This window comes from Arachis ipaensis, chromosome B06 (assembly GCF_000816755.2).
Source record: "Arachis ipaensis cultivar K30076 chromosome B06, Araip1.1, whole genome shotgun sequence".
Taxonomy (NCBI): Eukaryota; Viridiplantae; Streptophyta; class Magnoliopsida; order Fabales; family Fabaceae; genus Arachis; species Arachis ipaensis.
The window spans coordinates 65,393,327-65,408,668 of NC_029790.2; positions in this window are offsets into that span (position 1 = coordinate 65,393,327).

Below are 15,342 nucleotides of genomic sequence, written 5' to 3' on the forward strand. Positions count from 1 at the left end.
TAAAAATAAAATATAATAAAAAAATCACGTAAAATAAAAAAGTCATATACTTTTTCATAAGATTGTAGTATATTAAAAATTTAAAAAAATACAAATAAATACATTACTTAGTGCACTTTTTCATACTATTCATCTTGATCTTCATCCTCATTGTTCTCGTCGTCGTCCTCGTCTTCGTTCTCATCCTCATCCATATCTTCGTCTTCATCCCCAAGTGGCTCATCATCATCATCATCATCATCATCATCATCATCATCTTCTTCTTCTTCTTCTTCTTCTTCTTCTTCTTCTTCTTCTTCTTCTTCTTCTTCTTCTTCTTCTTCTTCTTCTTATTATTATTATTATTATTATCTTATACTATTGGTATCCAATAAATCAACAATAATGTCAATATCATTTGAGATATGATTGTTAGATTGATTTGTGCCATCTTCTTGATATACAAAATCCTCCGTTGTTTCAATCTCAATCTCACCTCTTGCTTTAGTCTTGAATACAAACCACCATTCTGCTTTTTCCTTGGTGTTGCTCATTGGATGAGGTGCAAAATGTACTTGAATTGCTTTATGTGCAATGATAAATGGATCATATTTACCATATCGTCGATTCTTTCGAATCTGTATGATTCCATACTATTTGTTTACCTTTATTCCTTTGCCAATCGTGGGATCAAACCATTCACATTTAAATAGTACAACTCTTTTTAGTGGTAGCCCAGTATACTCAACTTGGATAATTTCATTAAGCTGGCAATAGAAATCATTTTCATATTCACCATAACCTGTGCCTTTGACACATATTCCATAATTCTGAGTTGACTTTCCACTTGAGTGAGATCTTGTGTGAAACTTGAAGCCATTGACTTTGTAGATAAGCCAACATTTAACAATTCTCAAAGGACCCCATGCCAAGGAATGAATATTCGAATCTGTCACATTATTTAAAGGATCATGAACCTATATTAAATAAGAACCAATAAGTTAGAATATAATATGTCATCTACCAAAAATTGTGTATACAATAAGACTATCATATCATGTTGACTTACATAATTTTTAAACCATTTTGCAAAATCCGCTTCAATAAATTGATCAACTTGTTCATCACTTAAAGTAATATGATCTTGGCGTATGAAACACAAAGATCCTATAGTACATGAATTTTAAATAAATTAAAATTATTAATATAAGAAAATATTATTAATCATAAGAATATATATAGGAAGATAAATACTCACTCAATATATGGCTTAATTCCATCACAGTTTATTAGTATATGATTCATGGCTGCACTGAATTCTTTGTCATCTAAATAACGAGTTTTGCATTCACCAGCCAAACAACCAGGCAAATTAAAAATAGACAAATTCTGCTCAATTGAATCATCACCTTCATCATTTTGCTTTGCGTCGATGCTAGTTTGGTTAAAATAGTACTCACAAAAGTGAGAAATCTCCTCAATTAGGTATGATTCAACGATAGATCCTTTAACATGTGCTTTGTTCTTGACCTTTTTCTTAAGATGATGGAGAAATCTATCATGAAAAAATTCATAACAAAAATCAAATAACAAATAGTTGACTTAATAAAATAGTAAAAAGAAATTTGAGAGTAAATATAGAGGTGTGAATAAGGTACCTCTCAAAAGGATACATCCATCTATATTGCACAGGACCACCAAGCAATGCTTCAAATGGCAAATGAATAGGTAGATGTTCCATTGAGTCAAAAAATCCAAGAGGAAAAATACGTTCTAGCTTGCATAGCACAATTGAAATATTTTCTTCTAGCTTATTTAGAACATCTTCTCGTAACGATGTTGAGCACAAATCTCAAAAGAATTGACTTGACTCTGTTATTGGCTTCCATATCTGCTCTGGCAATGAACTAAAAGCAATTGGCAGTAAACGTTCCATAAATATATGACAATCATGACTTTTCATTCCATATAACTTACCCTCTTTCATGTCAACACATCTCCCTAAATTTGAAACATACCCATCAGGCATCCTTAACTCTTTCACCCATTCACATATTGCCCTCTTTTGCTGGAGGGTAAATGTGTAGTTTGCTTTGGGTTTTATAATTTTACCTCCACTTTGTTCTGGCAGTTCTAAACTTTTTCGCTTGCAGTATAATGACAGATCCATTCTAGCCTTTGCATTATCTTTAGTCTTCTCTTTGATGTCCATGACAGTATTGAATATATTATCAAATACATTCTTCTCAATATGCATTACATCAAGGTTATGACGGATTAAATTATGACGCCAATAAGGCAAATCCCAAAATATGCTTCTTTTGGTCCAATTATGCGTACTTCCATATCCTTCTATCTCAAGTTTCTCAACATCACTTATCTTATCATAATTCTGAACTATATACCATATTTGCTCTCCAGTCAATCTTGGTGGAGGTTCTGATCTCTCAATTCTATTCTTATAGATTGCATCGTTGTTTCTTCTAAACATGTGATTATTTGGCAAGAATTGTCTGTGGCAGTCAAACCATGATGGCTTTCTCCCATTTTTTAATTGGAATGCCTTGATTCGTTCCATACAGTATGGGCATGCTAGTCTGCCTGCTGTCATCCATCCAGACAACATTCCATATGCAGAAAAATCATTAATAGTCCATAACAATGCAGCTTGCATTACAAAATTTGACTTGGAATGAATATCATAAGTTAAAACGCCATCTTCCCACAGTAGTTTTAGCTCATCAATCAAGGGCTGCACGTATACATCAATTCTGGTTTTGGGATTACGAGGACCAGGGATAATCATGGATAAAAACATGTAAGGAGTTTTCATGCACATAGAAGGAGGCAGGTTATACGGAGTGACAATTATTGGCCAACATGAATATTGTTTACCAGATTGACCAAAAGTGGTGAATCCATCAGCACATAATCCTAGTCTGACATTGTGTGATTCTTGAGAAAATTGTGGATGTTTTCTATCAAAATACTTCCATACTTTTGAATCCGATGGATGCTCAAGAACTCCTTTAAACTCGTGATCAAAATGCCATCGCATGTGAGATGTTGTGTTCATTGAAGCATAAAGTCTTCTTAAACGAGGTATAAGCGGTAAATAGTGCATTCGTTTCAAAGGCACTTGTTTACCCTTTTTACCTATTTTGTACCTTGGAGAATGAAAAAATTTACATTCCTTTCTTGGTATATCATCCTCCTTGTAATACAGCATACAACCATTAATGCAATAATCAATTTTATTGCTTTCCATGCCAAGTTTCGATACTAGCTTCTTTGCTTCATAAAAATTGGAGACAAGTAAGTTATCCTTAGGCATCACTTCTTTCATATATTTCATGAAATCATCAAAGATTTGTTGAGATACATTCCCTTAAGCTTTTATACTCAACATTTTAACTGCCATTGATAATTCTGATTTTTTATTGGCACACTAACATGCGGAGAAAAACATGTGCCTTCTTGATTATCGTGATCTACATTCAAATGCAATGGACTCTCTCCATCTGAATCCCAACACCAGTATCTTGGCATGAAACCATATTTATATAAATCTAGTAAAACTTCATCCGGAGTTGAGAAAACTTTATTTTTATGTTTGTTGCAAGGACATCTAAGTAGACTGCCTTCAAGTACAAATTGAGGTTGTTTTGTAACTGTATCAATAAATTGTCGAACACCATTGATAAATTCTTATCGTAATCCTCCTCGGTTTGGCAAATTTCTATTGTACATCCACTTTCAATGATCTGAAATTTTCATATCTACATATAAAGTATATAATAATTTTCATAATCAATAATTTTTTTTATATAAATTAACAATAATGTTGACAAGCGTTTAAATAAAGTGGCCGACACTTTAACTTTTTTGTTATTTAGTACAAAAATTTAATAGGTGAATTATATGTTAAAGAGGTAAGTTTACAGATTTTTTCTTTAATAGAATGAAAGAGAGATTAATAAAGGTAGGACCCACATTTTGAATAATAATTAAATAATAAAAAATAAATATAAAAGAAATTATATTCTCTCTCTATACCACTCCAATCTGTACAGTAAAGTGCCCTTAAAATAAATTACTATTCTCATACAAAATGACATAAAATTTAACATTATCCTTCTCTAGAGCCATCTATTTTTTTAGTTTTTATCCTTATTTTTGTACTTTATTTTAATTTTATTAAACCAAAAAGTACTAATATCATTTAATTTTAATTTGTAACTTTTATCATAAATGAAAATATGTGACTTTGTATGCATTAGATAATAAAAAAAATACTCATAATAGAAAAAAGTTAAATTTACTCATTCGTTACATTTATAGAAGTGTAGAACTGTAGATGATTCACATAAGAGTTATAAGATTTTTTTTAATTTTATTTTTAAATTAGTATTCACTTTTGAGTGTAATAATTATTAACTAATATATGATGGTAACTAACTGCGATTGAAGAGAAGATAGAAAGAGAATAAAAAACGGAGGAAGAAAGAGAGAACAAGCTAATATAAAAACGGTTCCGCTACGTTACCAACAGCATATCTGCCAACTTCTGCCAACTCTTATTTATAATTGTGTTTCATGAAAGTGTATTCGTGGATGTGTCTAATAAAAATGTCTTTTTTATAACTGTGTTTAATAGAAGTATCTTTATAAATATATTTTCTGGATGTGTCTCTTTATATATGTATTTAAAATATATTAATTATTAGACACATCCACGAACACACTTCCATAAAATTAGCTATTAAAATTATACGAAAGAAAGAGTGATTAAATATTTTATTTTTTCATAATTTATTTTTTAAATTGATATTAAATTTATAATTTTAAAAATAAAAATAAAAAATATTTTTTTAACTCAATAGAAAAGCAGCTGAACAGGCACTGCAGTACCTGTTGAGCCGCTAGTATATATATACACAAAAAAATTTGACTTTTGATTTCTTATAGCATTTATAACGAAACCGTATAACAATTTTGATCTATGAAAACTTTCATATATGTTTGCTTTTGTTTGCAAAATATATATCTTAGTAATACGTTAGTAAAGTTTTTTGTATGACAATAATATAACTAGCATCACCGTAACATCGAGTTGCATATAATAAAATTGTTTTAATAAGTAGGGATTTTTCATGAACCTTTAAATTTAATCTAAAAACTTACTGGTTAAATTAATCATTAAGCTTTTTGAAATAATGTTTATCACATATAAATTTTCAAATACAAACATAAAGCACCTATAAAGTGATGCTGAGAAGAAGAAAACGATATAACCAATACGTTATGTATATATGAATCAATTCATTATCGGGATAAAGTTTTGTTTAGACACAAATTTATATTTGACATTAATTTAATGGAGAATGTTAGGGAATTAAAATTTCTGTTTAATATAGAAAATACAAAAATTAGATAGTAAATAGTATTATTTTATAAATATAAGATTAAAATATTAAAAAAATGTTGACCACTTAAAAGTTTTTTTTTCAATTTTTTTATTAAAATTTAAAAAGTGTTCTATCCATTAACATTTTAAAAAATATGAAAAAATAAATTGTGTCACGCATACAAGAATTATATAAACACTATAAAGAAATTAGAGAAAAATTACTTATTTAGAAGTCTCTGGTACGGGTTGTAAGATGGATTAGGGACTTGTGAGTCGAAACAGTTGTTGGATTGTCTGACTGGAATGACGGGGTGGGTACTTGGCAAGGACACTCCGATGCTCAAGTAAGAATGGATTTATGAAGTATATGTGTGTGGAATGAAGAACGTAGCTGAAGAATCTCCCATGCTTATCATACACCACCACCATCACCATCACCATCACCAGCTGAATCACCATACTGTTCACCTATCCAACCTCAGTCATTTGATAATGCTCCTAATAATGAACAAAATTTACATCATGCTCACTCATCGGATGAAAATCATCACGATGAATCTCTTGCTCAAGAAGGTGAACTTGTCACTCAAGAAGGGCTCTTGAAAATAGAGCCTTTTGGCAATGAGTAAGTATAACAATTAGTTTTCTATTTTAACGTTCTCTCTATATTGTTTTTATTGTGAATACATGTGTAATTACTCATTATTTGAATTTCTTATAGGTTTAATTCATGTACTGCTATTCGTCATGTAACAAATGCCATTAAAAGCAAATTTTCAGAATTCTGCCCTTCCTGGAGACATGCCAGTGAGCAAATGCGAGATTTGTGGTTTACTGAATTTAAGGTAAGTATTTATTATCATTTTTTTGTTATTTTGATATTATACATAGTGGGTAATTCAATGTATATGTTTGTTTTCTTTTATAGAAAAATTGTATGTGGAAACCTCAACACAATGCAAGAATTCGTCAAATTTTTGAGATTAAAGGGAGTGCTCGATTAATATCATTGATGAATCAGGAGAGACGCAATTATTCAGATGACCCTAACCATGTACCAAAATATATTCCTGAACCCGTTTGGCATCAACTATTACATTATTTTGCTACAGATTTGAAATTTAAGAACTAGTCAGCAGCAAATACTGTGAATCGAGCATCAAATGCTGGAAGTTCCATGCATACTGGTGGTTCCATATCTATGGGTGAACATGCACGCAGAATGGTAAGATAAAAATAGTTTATTTATAGTCTTGTTCTTATTATGTGCAATGTTTTCTTATTCTTTTTTCTTTCCTATCGATTAAAACTGTCATATTATAGGAGAAAGCTACGGGAGTAAAACCTTCTCTAGAGGAGGTTCATACTAAATGCCACACCAAAAAAGACAAAAGTTGGATTAATGAAAGATCTGAGAAAGTCATTGTATGTGATGCGAATTTGTTCTTCTTTTTATTTTTTTAACTGCTAATTTTCACTATATGTTAGTATTTGTTCATGACATATTTAGTTGTGATTAACATGAATTGATTTTGTAGGGTGAATTCAAAAAACGAAAGACAGAACTTTCTCAAATAGCCTTATCCTTGGATAATGAGGGAGATGTTGAGGCATCTAAGGAAAGCCTAGATATACCAGATGATTAAACTGTTTGGAATGAAGTTGTAACAAAGGGAAAAAAGAAAGCTGCTTTTGGTTTAGGTTCTTTTGGTTTTGATCTGTCTTCAAAGTTGGATTCCAGAAATTGTTCAGAGACATCCAAAGACAATCTAAATATTGAGCAAGAAATTCACATGTGGAAAGAAAAAGCAAAGGAGCAAGAAATGATCAATGAAGAGCAAAAGGTTAAGTTGAAAGATGCTGAGCACAAGTTAAAAAAAGAAATATTTGATTTGTCTAAAATTTGTTCGAAGAAAATTTGTTATATTTGACTAAATTCGTTAGAAATTTGTCTGAAATAAAGTATATTTTTTGTTTGAAATTTGTCTGAAATACGTTGTTTTTATGTTAGCTAATCTGTCTGAAATTCGTCTAAAATACATCATAATAGTTAGAAATCTAGTAGATAAATGCCTATTCGAAATCTGTCACAAAATCGTCTGAAAAAAATTTCGGACGAAATTTCAGACAAAATTTAAATTAGCAACAAGGCTTTTTGGGACAAAAAAAATTTGTCCCAATTTTGTTTGAAAGAAAAAATTTGTCTCTAATTTGTTCGAAATTTATTTCAATTTCGTCTCAAAATTCGTCCGAAAAAGTCCTATTTCTAGTTGTGTGTTACGATGGTAGGGGGACTATGTTTAGAATGTAAAAATTCACGATCACGTAATACGTAGATGCGGTGTAACGGCCTAGTTGTTAGCACAATAAAATTTCTTAAAAAGCCTAGTTAAAGCCGTCAACAGCTACTAATTAGCGAAGATTTCGTTTTGAGCCACTTTAGCTAGGAATTTTTGAATTCAGATTTCGCAATTAGATTCGTTACAATGAACTGGACTTGAACCTTGAGAGAACGAAAATAATAATATAATAATCGGATTCAAGATCTACTGGCACGGATTAATGTCGGCACTTTCTGATGAACTTAATTATGCTAATGTATCATCATATCTTTTATTTTTAAGATAATCATATTACTAGTATCATTTATACTTATAGCTCTTGTATTTACTCAAGGAGTATACTGGAGGTTAAAATTTGGGCGCTGGGCGCCTAACCATGAAAACAACAAGGGCGTTCGGAGCTCAACCATGTAATTAACATGGGCGCTGGGCGCCTAACTATATACATACAACATGGGTGCTGGGTGCCCTACTATTTCATGACCCTAGGCGCTAGGCACCGAGTATTGAGTGCTAGGCGCCTGTGACTCATTACAAATTTCACACTTTGAAGGCGTTGAGTGTTAGTTGTGGGCGCTAAGCGCCATTCCTTACAACTTGTGGCATAAAAAAAATGAGGTTTCAAGAATAATATAGTTTATTAAAATTACAGAGGTAATATATAATTAAATAAAATGTTGAGGAGTCAAAATACAATTGATTAAAGCTTAGAGGCTAGCCATAAATGACTAAAATCCTGGGATCTAGTGTACTATTTAAAAGTTAAAGGATACAGAAAGATTTTAACTGAAAAATGAGGTAACTAACAAAAACTTTTTCAAGAATATAACGATAGTTATAGTAAAAGATATTGTGTAAGGATCCAATTTCTAATATGTCATGATCATACCGAAAATCGAGTGTTACCAACTTGCTTCCTATACATAGCTATTATTTAATAGTAAGCCTGTACCCTTGTTAACGCGTACTCGATTTTTCGGAAAAACATTTTCTTTATACCAAAAAATAGGAAAAACTAAATCAACATACATGAACAACAGTACAGAAAATAAAATACAGGAATAAGCAAGGTAGTCATAATAATATACATCATGTACATATATCCAGAAGAAGCCCCTAGTCTGGTGCCCGAACTAACCTAGTGGTGCGAAATTTAAAATCCACAAACTAACCAGCAAGTGCACCAAGTCGTACCAAGTAATACCTCAAGAGAGTGAGGGTTGATCCCACGAGAATTGAGGGATTAATCAACAATGGTTGAGTGATATACTTAGTTAGACAAGCAGAAAAGAGTGTTTTAGTGTTGTAAAGCATAAAACAGTAATTTAGAGAAATAAAAGCAAATAGTAAATTGATGTAAAGAATATATGAGAAAACAGTTAAGGTTTCAGAGTTGTTTATCTTCCGAATTTCTATTTCTTACTAACTATTTTAATCATGCAAGATTCAATTCATGGCAAACTATAACCCTAATTCCTTAGTAATTTAGTCTCCTCTAATCTAGTTAACTGTCAATTCCTTGGTCACTTAATTTCAATTAGAGGGTGAGGTTCAGTTCTAGTTTATTAGCCACAGAAATTCTAATTATCCAAATATAAGAGGATTATATGTCACATATCCCGTTAAGTCCAGATAAATTAGTGATTTAGGAGAAATTATTTTCAAACTATTGTTCAAGTAAATTGCTTTTCGAAGGTCTACAAGAACTCAATCAGAATAGGGGTTATTCTTTTGATCTACCCAAATCCTTAAGATGAAGAACAAAAACAAATTCTCAAAATTGAAATCAATACATTAATTAAAATAGAAAAGTAACAATATTAATCCATAGAATAAACAGAGCTCCTAACCTTAACGGTGGAGGTTTAGTTGCTCATAGCTTAGAGAGAAAACTTGGATTCAGAAAAAATGGTAAACTGTAGAATGAGGTGCATAAGAGAGAAGAGAGCCCGAATGGCTAAAACTTTTCCCTTTTATATCTAATCCTAATTAATGTAAAATATATTTTCTAAAACTAAATAATATCTTTTCCTATTTACAAATAAAATAAAGTTTTAATCGAAAATAAATAATATCTTCGTGGCCATCATCCATGTGGAAGTGGTGACCATTCCTTAGCTAGGATTGGCGCCTAACTTGGGAAATTCCAAGTTAGGCGTGGCATTGGCCGAATGCAATGGAGGATGTTGTGTGATCATGGCGCCTAACTTGGGAAATTCCATGTTAGGCGCCACCTTGGCCGTGTGCACTTGAAGAAAGTGTAGACTATTATATATCATTGGAAAGCTGGTGCACGAAATTGTGATCATCAACAATGGCGCCAAAGACTTGGAGCACTCAAACGTGAATCACACTTTGTCACAATTCCGCACAACTAACCAGCAAGTGCACTGGGTCGTCCAAGTAATACCTTACGTGAGTAAGGGTCGATCCCACGGAGATTGTCGGCTTGAAGCAAGCTATGGTCATCTTGTAAATCTCAGTCAGGCAGATTCAAATGGTTATGGAGGATTGATAATTAAAATAACATAAAATAAAGATAGAGATAGAGATACTTATGTAATTTATTGGTAGGAATTTCAGATAAGCGTATGAAGATGCTTTGTTCCTCTCGAACCTCTGCTTTCCTATTGCCTTCTTCCAATCATTTATACTCCTTTCCATGGCAAGCTTTATGTTGGGCATCACCGTTGTCAATGGCTACTTCCCGTCCTCTCAGTGAAAATGTTCTACGCACGCTGTCACCGCACGACGAATCATCTGTCGGTTCTCGATCATGTTGGAATAGGATCCATTGATTCTTTTGCGTCTGTCACACGCCCAACAATCGCGAGTTTGAAGCCCGTCACAGTCATCCCTTCCCAGATCCCACTCAGAATACCACATACAAGGTTTAGACATTTCGGATCTCAGGAATGGCCGCCAATAATTCTAGCCTATACCACGAAGGTTCCAATCTTAGATTAGAAACCCAAGAGATACACATTCAAGCTTGTTTGCATGTAGAACGAAAGTGGTTGTCAGTCACGCGTTCATAGGTGAGAATGGTGATGAGTGTCACATAATCATCACATTCATCATGTTCTTGGGTACAAATGAATATCTTGGAGAAGAAATAGACTTGAGTTGAATAGAAAAACAATAGTACTTTGCATTAATTCATGAAGAACAGCAGAGCTCCACACCTTAATCTATGGCGTGTAGAAACTCCACCGTTGAAAATATAAAAGTGATAATGGTGTAAGCATGGCCGAATGTGCAGCCTCCAAGGTCTAGGGACTAAACGTCCAAAGATTCCCCCAAATACAATAGTATAAGGTCCTATTTATAGAGAACTAGTAGCCTAAGGTTTACAGAAATCAGTAATTAATGCAGAAATCTTCTTCCGGGCCCACTTGGTGTGTGCATGGGCTGAGCATTGAAGCTTTCATGTGTAGAGACTTTTCTTGGAGTTAAACGCTAGCTTTTGTGCCAGTTTGGGCGTTTACCTCCAGCTTTTATGCCAGTTCTGGCGTTTTGAGGCCAGAATTTCTATGCTGACTTTGAATGCCGGTTTAGGCCATTAAATCTTGGGCAAAGTATGGACTATTATATATTGCTGGAAAGCCCAGGATGTCTACTTTCTAACGCAATTGAGAGCGTGCCAATTGGGTATCTGTAGCTCCAGAAAATCCACTTTGAGTGCAGGGAGGTCAGAATCCAACAGCATCTGCAGTCCTTTTTCAGCCACTGAATCAGATTTTTGCTCAGGTCCCCCAATTTCAGCCAGAAAATATCTGAAATCACCAAAAAATACACAAACTCATAGTAAAGTCCATAAGAGTGATTTTTATTTAAAAACTAATAAAAATATAATAAAAACTAATTAAAATATACTAAAAATATACTAAAAACAATGCCAAAAAGCGTATAAATTATCCGCTCATCAAAAGCTCTGAAAGTTAGCTTTTTATTGCTACTAGAATCGCATCAGTTAGACTTTTGTAGCGAAAGTTATTCATGTTGGAGTGCAAGGAGGTCAGGGTTGACAGCATCATTCACTTTCTTCCTTTTCTACTACACAAACTTGTTAAATCCATCCGAATACTACCTGAAATAAAAAGACTTTCAAGATAAATACTTTTCACTTTCTACCTTAATTATGCAAAGATGTATCTCACGATGAAACTTAATTAACCAAATCTCAATCCCTTAGTGATTCAATTTCTTTTTAACCTAATCAATTACTAATTCCTTAGTCAATTCATTAAGAAAAGAGATTAAGCACTTTCATTGAGTCAAAAACGACACAATCCTTAAGCCCTAATCCTAGTTGGTTTAATGTCACTTATCAAGCTAAGTTTAAAACCCAGAGAATCATGAGAAGAAGTTTTCAAGCTTAATTCTAACAAACAACTTTTTCAAGATGAATATAGAATTCAATTCAGATTCAAACTATTTTCCAATATATTCAAATCATTGTAAAAGAACAAAAACTTGTTTCTTAAGAAAACATCAATGCATAAATTAAGCATAGGAAAGTAATAACATTAATCCCTAAGAATCAGCAGAGCTCTTAACCTTAATAGAGGAGATTAGTTGCTTATGATGTGCTGAAAACAAAAACAATAATTGAAAAACGGCTGAAGGTCCTGAACAATTGTTTTCAAGAACCTTTTATACTAAATCCTAAAACAAAAATCTAGAATTCAAATTCAAACTTCATTAGAACAATTAAATCAAATCTTCTTCAATTAATCTTTAATTCTTTGTGATTCTGATTCAGAGCTTATTGGTTCACTTCTTTTAGCATCATGGGTTTGTCTCTTGGTAACTGGGCTTGTTAATTTGATAATTAGGCTTGTGGATATGGGTGTGTGGCAGGCCCATGACTAGCGTATAGCATGCCACCAAAAAGTGCAGCCCTAGAGCATCCTGCTTTGGCATGTGGCACGCGCAACCTTGGCGTGTTACACGTACACTTTTGAGTTCAGCCCTGGAACATTCCATCTTGGTGTGTTGCATGCCTACCCTTGGCTTATGGAATGCCAACTTTTAGCTTGGAAGAGTGATGAATGATAATCGTCGTGTCGGTTTAGAATTTCACAATTGAAATCTCGTTGTAAGTATAGTTCTACACCAACAAACAATTCTCACATAAAAAACTTGAGTTGTCACAAGTACAAACCACAATAAGAATTAACCGAAGTATTTAGACTCCGGGTCGTCTCACGAGGAATTGCAATGAAGTGTATGCTTATTGGCCATGAAGGAATAAGGGGGTTGATTTATAAGGGGCGGAAAATAAATGGCAAGAAAAGGAAATCAAGCAAGCAATTAAAGAAAGCAAAATAAAGACTCTTGGCTAGACATAGGTATTTGAGATCACCATCCTTGTCAAAAAACCAAATATTGATAATTATGAGAGACCAACCCATTAAGTCTACTTCCCAAAAGCCTTAAGTACGTAATGTCTACTCCTAAGCTTGAAGTACGTCAAATAGATTTGATCACGTCAACCCATAAGTCCCAACCTATCTACTAATTAACTTAGTAGTGGGTTAGTGTCAATGGGCATCAAATTGATCACCAAGGGTTCTCAAATCACCAAATCCATTATACCCAATGACTCAAGTTTACCCAATTCCCTTAGCCTAAGCCAAGAGTAAAGAAAATTATCCAAAAACTAAAGAGAACATTTCATCAAACATCTAGAGTGCAATAAAAGTAAACATCATAAATTGCAAGAATAATAAAATCTACCAACTACCAATTGCAAGGAAAGTAAGATCACAACTCAAATCAACAATAGAAGAACATCAAACATTAAATTGCATTAAAGAAAATATCCAAATCCAACAAGAGTTCATCATCACAAAAGAGACATAAACGTAGAATTAATACTATAAACTAAGATAATCAAGTAGTAGGAACAAGAAATCATAAAGGAAACAAGATGAAAGCATGAAGCTGGACCTAGATCTAAGATGCAAAATAGTCTAAGAACCTTAATTCTAGAGAGAAGAAAGAGCTTCTCTCTCTAGGAACTAACCTACATGATGCTAAGTTACAAACAATTGCTCCCCTTTTGCTTGGACTTTAATTCTGCATGAAATACACTCAGAAACAAGTTGGATTTGGGCCTGGGCAGCTCAGAAATCGCCCCCAGCATTTTGGCTTTAAGTCGGTCACGTGAGAGTATTGGCGCGTACGCGCCATGTGCACGTGCGCGTCGATTGACTGTTTCTTCGTCCACGCGTACGTGGCATGTACGCGTGCGCGTCTCTATGTGAAATCACTTCTGCGCGTGCGCGCCTTGTACGCGTGCGCGCCCAACGATGCATCCCCAATCCTTGTTTCTTCATGCATTCTCCACTTTGTATGCTTTTCTCCTCATTTCTTCCATCCAAAACTTGCCTTATGAACCTAAAATCACTCAACAAACACATCAAGGCATCGAATGAAATTAAAGTTAGTTAAAATCACCAATTTAAGGGCCTAAAAAGCATGTTTTTACACTTAAGCACAATTCAAGGAAGAAATACAAAACCATGCTATTTCATTGAATAAATGTGGGAAAAGGTGGTAAAATCCCCTAAAATAAGCACAAGATGAACCACGAAATCGGGGTTTATCAAATTTCCCCACACTTAAACTAAGCATGTCCTCATGCTAAAATCAAGAAAGAAGCAAAGGGTATTAACATTTATTCAATGCAAACTAACTAAATGCAATCTATCTATATGCAACCTATTTACATGAATGCAATGGCTTAGTCAAAATAAATTATTTTCCAAGAATACAAATGCAAGCACAAGGGCTAAGGCAATAGCAACCAAAGCAAACTACAATTGGATTGAATCATTGAAAGATTTTACAAACTTGCAAGAAAAGATAATCATGGGTGGAAACATGTAATTGAGTGATCGAACCCTCACCAGATGTGTATTCGCTCTAGGTACTCAAGTGTATGGGGTTGATTCACTCAATTCTCCCCTAATCATGCTTTCCAAGATTTGTTTTTCATCTAACAATCAACAATTAATTCATGCATGCACACAAATATCATGAGGGCTTCCCATAGGTTATAACGGGGTTAGGGTCAAGGTAGGATGCATATGGTCAAGTGAGCTTGAAATTCGAGTCTTTGATTAACTTAAACTTCCCACCTAACCTATGACAACCTATACAATTCTAAACAAACTTAACTACCCATTCTTCACTTTTCACACACACTCATGTATTCTCTTTTTGATCACCACACATATGCATTGACTCTTATTAAACTTCTCTTTGGGGAATTTTGTCCCCTTTTTATTGCAATTCTTTTCCTTTCTTTTTTCTATTTTATTTTTTTCTATTTTATTCTTTTCCTTTCTATTTTTTTTTACAAGAACATCAATGCATATGGTTTACACATTATTAATACATGAGTATGTACCCAATTCCCAAGATTCTCAACACAAATACAAAAACACACTTTTATATCTACCCAATGTTTCCAACACTCCCAAAATCAAATGATAAACACTCTCACTAGTCTAAGCTAATCAAAGATCTAAATAAGGGACATTTATTGTTTTTCACTTAGGCTTGTAATGTGCTACAATTATGAACAAATGGGTTAAGCAT